At 32.6% G+C, this 6,535-nt stretch overlaps 1 long non-coding RNA gene across 1 annotated transcript; it reads left to right on the forward strand.

The window, feature by feature from the left end:
* The first annotated feature begins 106 nt into the window (after positions 1–106).
* Positions 107–985, forward strand: LOC126888260 (uncharacterized). The gene is made up of 2 exons (XR_007699477.1): positions 107–561; positions 659–985. It is a non-coding gene; the product is annotated as an uncharacterized LOC126888260 (long non-coding RNA).
* The last annotated feature ends 5,550 nt before the right edge of the window (positions 986–6,535 follow it).

The raw sequence follows: 6,535 nt of genomic DNA on the forward strand, positions 1-6,535 counted from the left end.
TAGGATGACTGATGACTGATGACTGCCGACATTCGACGTCTCTGCATTCGAGAATCCCTCTTTTTTTTAACAGAATTGCAACTTGAAAACTGTGATAAAACATTGGGATTTTATTTTTTTAAAAAGACATCTAAATTTAAATTCGTCTATAAAAGTAGGAAGAGCTGCAAATTAATAATCCATTATATAAATTGTATACGTTATTTCTCAAAATCAAATTAGAAAGACCACGTAAGGATTTACTTTAAGCCGTTGGTATCACTGTTACAACCAATGGGGGAAAGGCAGAAGTTTAGAAATATGTAAAGATGGCAACTAGTAATAAAAACGGTTCAAAAATAGCATAAATGTTCCAGGTCTATGGAAACTAGCCAATACTATCATGCTCCCTAAGAGGAATGAACTTTAAGGGAAGGGGTAAATCACTGACCAACCTTAACCCTACAGGACACAGGCCGTTATCTCTTCTAAATATCCTAAGTGAAATCTTCAAAGAAAGTCTCCTAGATTTTACTACAGAAAACAATACGATTCCTTTATTCCAATTCTGCTTCTGAGAAGGTACATACTTCACAAACACCGCGTTTACTGAAATCTTTACTAACACAAAATATAAATGACACAATTAGATTTTGGCATTTTTTCCCTCTATTTTCAGAAGCCCTTCGATCAAAAGTGACGTGCCAAACGTGCATAGTGGATAAGATTTGATGGATAATATATAATGACCATGGGAGTTGGCAAGTAGTAAAACAGATACAGTAGTACTAAAAGGACCAAGGTTGGACCACATAACAAACTGTCATAAATAGTGTGATGTTAATGTCTTTTTGGTCCCAATTAATTAAAACTCTATTGTTTGGATAACTTTATATTTACATCGTATAAACGGTGATTCAACCATAGTTGTTTACAAATACAAATCATTACCTATACCACACATTTGTACATATCAAGTATCTAATTATAACAACTCTTGAATTTACCTACGCTGCATTTTTATACACGACATAATATGTAAACCTCACGTATTAATTCACGGTCAAGAGTCATTGTCTTCGGGCCTGGCTAATACACTACATTATATTTTGATAAAAATATTTACAACTTAATTTATATAGGTTGTCCTAACTATATTACAAAACCAACAAATCAGGTAGCGATCAGGAGTTCAAGACGTCATCGAAAGAGCTACGACGCTTAAGTGGAACTGGGCAGGGACACTTAGCTAGAATACACGATGGACGGTGAACAAGACGAATCATGGAATGAAGGCGCAGGAACTACAAAATAAGCCTAGGACGACCACCGACTAGATGTAGGCTGTGGGTGAAAAATAGGTCGATTTTAGGATATAATTCAGGAATTTTTGAAACCTATCAGGTGTTGTAAAGGACGATGCAAGGAATAACTTCTACTAAAATGTAACAAAAAATATTGTGCGCTTTTTTTATATTGCGATTTTCATTTGTTAAATTTGCAATTTTTAAAGATTTTTAATTTTGCTGCTTAGGATATTGATTTTAGAGAAAAACTTTTTAATAGAAAGTTGTAGTAAATTAAAAAACCTACAATTTGAGCTATGGTAAGTTTAATTTTGTTTATTGGTTATTGCAAAACAGCCTGCGAAAGTTCCAAAATGACCGTTTTTTACAATTGCATTATTTATTGTACAAATCATTCTTTTATATTTTTTAAAGCTTTAAAATGAAGATCTTTCAATTCCAAACATAAAAAAAGTTGTAAAGCCAGATTAACGAATTTGTTGCTTAGATATTATAAATTGTTTATCCCAAGAGGTCAAATGTCGAAGGCTATAACTTTTTGAAAAAAAATCGTAGAGAGTTGGTGAAAAAACCAATCTCCTTCTAAAGAGTTATATATTTTCATATTCTGATGTAAATAAATGCGTAAATCATTTTTAAACCTCTAATTTTTGGGTTTGAAAATAAGGGGGCAAATTTCGTTATAAACATTTAGAGCTGAAGCGGCCCTGTACATCCTATGAGTTTTTAACTTACAGATTATTGTTGCTGAAGACGAAATGAAGATTTATAAAAAAATAAAAAAAATCTACGACCAACTGAAGCCGAGATAATTTTTGGGTTTGAAAATAAGGGGGCAAATATCCTTATAAACATTTAGAGCTGAAGCGACCCTGTACATCCTATGAGTTTCTAACTTACAGATTAAAGTTGCTGAAGACGAAACGAAGATTTATAAAAAAATAAAAATTTTCTACAACCAGCTGAAGCCGAGATAATTGTTTTTTTTTTTTTCTTAAATCGTAGTGCCTTTATTTATAACAACTAAGAAATTATTTTACAGTCATTGACTAAAGAAGGACTTATGTTATCTTAAAATAAAAATTATTATAAAATATAATTACATTTAATTATTAAAAATTATTTTTAAAATCGGTGCTTTTGCGAATGCCCGAATTTTGCAAATCGCCCGGCTCGCTTCAAATTCGCGCGCTCGGAAAATTTTTACGTACAGTCGGAAAAATAAAAGAATACCCATGAACGAACATATAAAACACACTGTATTTTCCTGTCACCGTGTCACAAAGAAAATTGCCCAGCGCAAGTTCATGTAATAATAATTATTACATGTACTTGCGCTGGCCAATTTTTTGTATGACACGGTGACAGGAAAATACAGCGTGTTTTATATGTTCGTTCATGGGTATTCTTTCATTTTTCCTACTGTAACTTGTATTAAATTTTGACAGAAAACAATTTAATAATATTACCATTATAATATACAGTCTGTTTACCACTGTATTTGTTTTTCTTGATAAACTTTTATATGTGAAATCTCATTTCTAAAGAAATAATATTACAAAAATGATACATATAATAATATATGAAATATATAACTATATTTTTAATTGTTTCATTGTTATATAAATATAATAATAATGTTATTTCTTATTATACAATATAAAACTTTTCTTCTTGTAGTGACTATCCGTTTTGGATGTTCGCCAACATCCAAAACGGATAGTCACTACAAGAAGAAAAAGTTTTATATTGTATAATAAGAAGTAACATTATTATTATTATATTTATATACCAATGAGAAAATTAAAAATATAGTAAGTTATATATTTCATATATATGTATCATTTTTGTAATATTATTTCTTCAGAAATGAGATTTCACATATAAAAGTTTATCAAGAAAAACAAATACAGTGTTAAACAGACTATGTATTATAATGGTAAATTGTTTTCTGTCAAAATTTAATACAATACAAGTTACGTAAAAATTTTCCGAGCGCGCGGATTTGAAGCGAGCCGGGCGATTTGCAAAATTCGGCCGCTCGCAAAAGCACCGATTTTAAAAATAATTTTTAATAATTAAATGTAATTATCTTTTATAATAATTTTTATTTTAAGATAACATAAGTCCTTCTTTAGTCAATGACTGTAAAATAATTTCTTAATTGTTATAAATAGAGGCACTACGATTTAAGAAAAAAAAAACAATTATCTCGGCTTCAGCTGGTTGTAGAAAATTTTTATTTTTTTATAAATCTTCGTTTCGTCTTCAGCAACTTTAATCTGTAAGTTAGAAACTCATAGGATGTACAGGGCCGCTTCAGCTCTAAATGATTATAACGAAATTTGCCCCCTTATTTTCAAACCCAAAAATTATCTCGGCTTCAGTTGGTCGTAGAATTTTTTTATTTTCTTATAAATCTTGGTTTCGTCTTCAGCAACAATAATCTGTAAGTTAAAAACTCATAGGATGTACAGGGCCGCTTCAGCTCTAAATGTTTTTAACGAAATTTGCCCCCTTATTTTCAAACCCAAAAATTAGAGGTTTAAAAATGATTTACGCATTTATTTACATCAGAATATGAAAATATAACTCTTTAGAAGGAGATTGGATGTTTCACCAACTCTCTACGATTTTTTTTCAAAAAGTTATAGCCTTCGAAATTTGACCTCTTGGGATAAACAATTTATAATATCTAAGCAACAAATTCGTTAATCTGGTTTTACAACTTTTTTTATGTTTGGAATTGAAAGATCTTCATTTTAAAGTTTTAAAAAATATAAAAAAATGATTTGTACAATAAATAATGCAATTGTAAAAAACGGCCATTTTGGACCTTTCGCAGGCTGTTTTGGAATAACCAATAAACGAAATTAAACTTACCATAGTTCAAATTGTAGGTTTTTTAATTCACTAAAACTTTCTATTAAAAAGTTTTTCTCTACAATGAATATCCTAAGCTGCAAAATTAAAAATCTTTAAAAATTGCAAATTTAACAAATTAAAATCGCAATATAAAAAAAGCGCGCAATATTTTTGGTTACATTTTAGTAGAAGTTATTCCTGGCATCGTCCTTTACCAGTGGCGGCTCGTCAGAGGAGGCAAGGGAGGCTCAGCCTCCCCATACATTTTTTACACACTCTATACTGTTTTGTTTATCATGAATCGCGAAAACAACAATTACTTTCACTATTATACAACGTGTAAATTCCATATTATCACTAATTATCCATACGTACGGAGCATTAGCATTAGAACGCATGATCGCGTCTCAGTTTTATTACATATTATTGTAGGCAGGACCCTGGGTTATCCCGAGATGCACGAACGGAGCCGAGAAGCCCAGTATTCTCAGTTGCTAATGCTCCGTGCAGCGCAGCAGGCGTTTAAGGAGAGCCGGTCTCCTAACAGTGGCATCTACGGCGCCATCACACGCTGCCCGGAGATATACCAAGGGAGGCAGTGTAGCTTCTCAGCTCCGTTGGGTGGTTGGGTGCGTCTCGGGACAACGAATTTTAGGGTCCTGACTAAAAATAATGAAAAATCTAAAAGTGCGAATTTTGTTATGAAATTTGGTATGTGGGGTTATAATAATATTTGGAACAACTTGCTCAAATAACTTTTTCCGATATCTCTAACTCAAAGCAAAATATCGGTAATTTATCGTGTTTTTGAATTCGCAGTAGGCCGCGTTTAGAATTAAAAAAATTCAGTTGAGTATCTTAAAAAATTTGAAGCTTCATTTATGTATGGACTGCAAAACTTCAAATCTGTATTTATTTTGATATGCATAGGTATTATCTATTTACAAATAGATGGAATTGTTAACAAATAAACGACACAAACTTTGGTATTAAACTTTTACTATTAGACTAACTATTTTTAAAATGATGATATCATGAAATTATGAATTAGGATGATATTATGAAATGTAAATAAAAATGGTCAAAAGATGGGGCCTTAAATTACATTTTTTGGCGCATTTTTTTTGCTAGTGCAAATTTGTCTAGATATTTTACAGTTAGGTATAGCCTCCCCTATTGTAAAAATCACGAGCCGCCACTGTCCTTTACAACACCTGATAGGTTTCAAAAATTCCTGAATTATATCACGTTTTTTCACCCACAGCCTGGGGTATAAATTGAGTGATACATGTGAGGAAAATCCAAATATTACGTTCTGGAAGAGGGTGGCATTGAAACTGATTTGAGGGAAGAAAAAAAAAAGACATTTTTATTAGAAGAGGTAAAAGGGAAAGAAACGCTCCTGCTTATCTTAAAGACTTTGTTGAAAAATAAAGCTGGGGTGAAATGTAGTAGTCTGTGAACTATGTTTGTTATTTCTCATCTTAGTTACTGTCATCTGCTTATGTCATGTTTTTGTAATTTCATTAATCACCTCATGCTGGTTTCTTGTATATTAAAACCTAGTTTATAAAGGTTTTGCAGTTTCATTACACTGACTATATAAAAAAGACTAGCGGGTAACTGGCTACAAGCGGTCCAGTGTAGAGAACACTGGAAAGAACTGAGGGAGGCCTATGTCCAGCAGTGGACGCGATTGGCTGATTGATGATGATGAAAGGGACCAAATCTGCTTTTGAGCTAAATACTTGGGCATACACCTTGATTCAGGTTTGGGATACACGAAAGACCTGATAAATGTAGTTCAGAAGTCTGAACAAGAACCACTGCCATGACAAAGCAGCTCCCTAAAGCACTCAAGATCTTATACGACAATGATAACAGCCACTTAACACGGGTAAAAACCGAGGTTAGAGAACAAATACTAAACGAATAGCGACAAGAATGGCACTAACAGAAAAAGCACCATGGGAAGACATAAATATGAATTTAAAAAACAAATTACTATTATTACTCAATTTCTGACTGGGCGCGGCTTATTTAGGTCTAGACATATCGTATTAGGAACACTGAAAATAATTTGTGTATAAAATCCTGAATGCGCGACAACGCAGAGATATGAGAGCAAAGCTAGGAGAGACAACAGAGAAAAAAGTACACAGAAAACTTTAACATGATAGTAGATCTAATAACAGAAATACTAGATAAACAGGAAACACTAGAGAGAGGGAGAGGCTGATAGAGAGAACGAGACAAGATAGGAGATAAGAGAGTAACAGAAGACCTGGAAGATTGGGAAGGAGGACTGAATCCCACACACCGGGGAGAGGGCAATCTCCCAGGATCTTGGAATGCTGCGGTCTACTTTGATGGTCTAAGGTTTC

This window comes from Diabrotica virgifera, chromosome 7, assembly GCF_917563875.1.
Source record: "Diabrotica virgifera virgifera chromosome 7, PGI_DIABVI_V3a".
NCBI lineage: Eukaryota > Metazoa > Arthropoda > Insecta > Coleoptera > Chrysomelidae > Diabrotica > Diabrotica virgifera.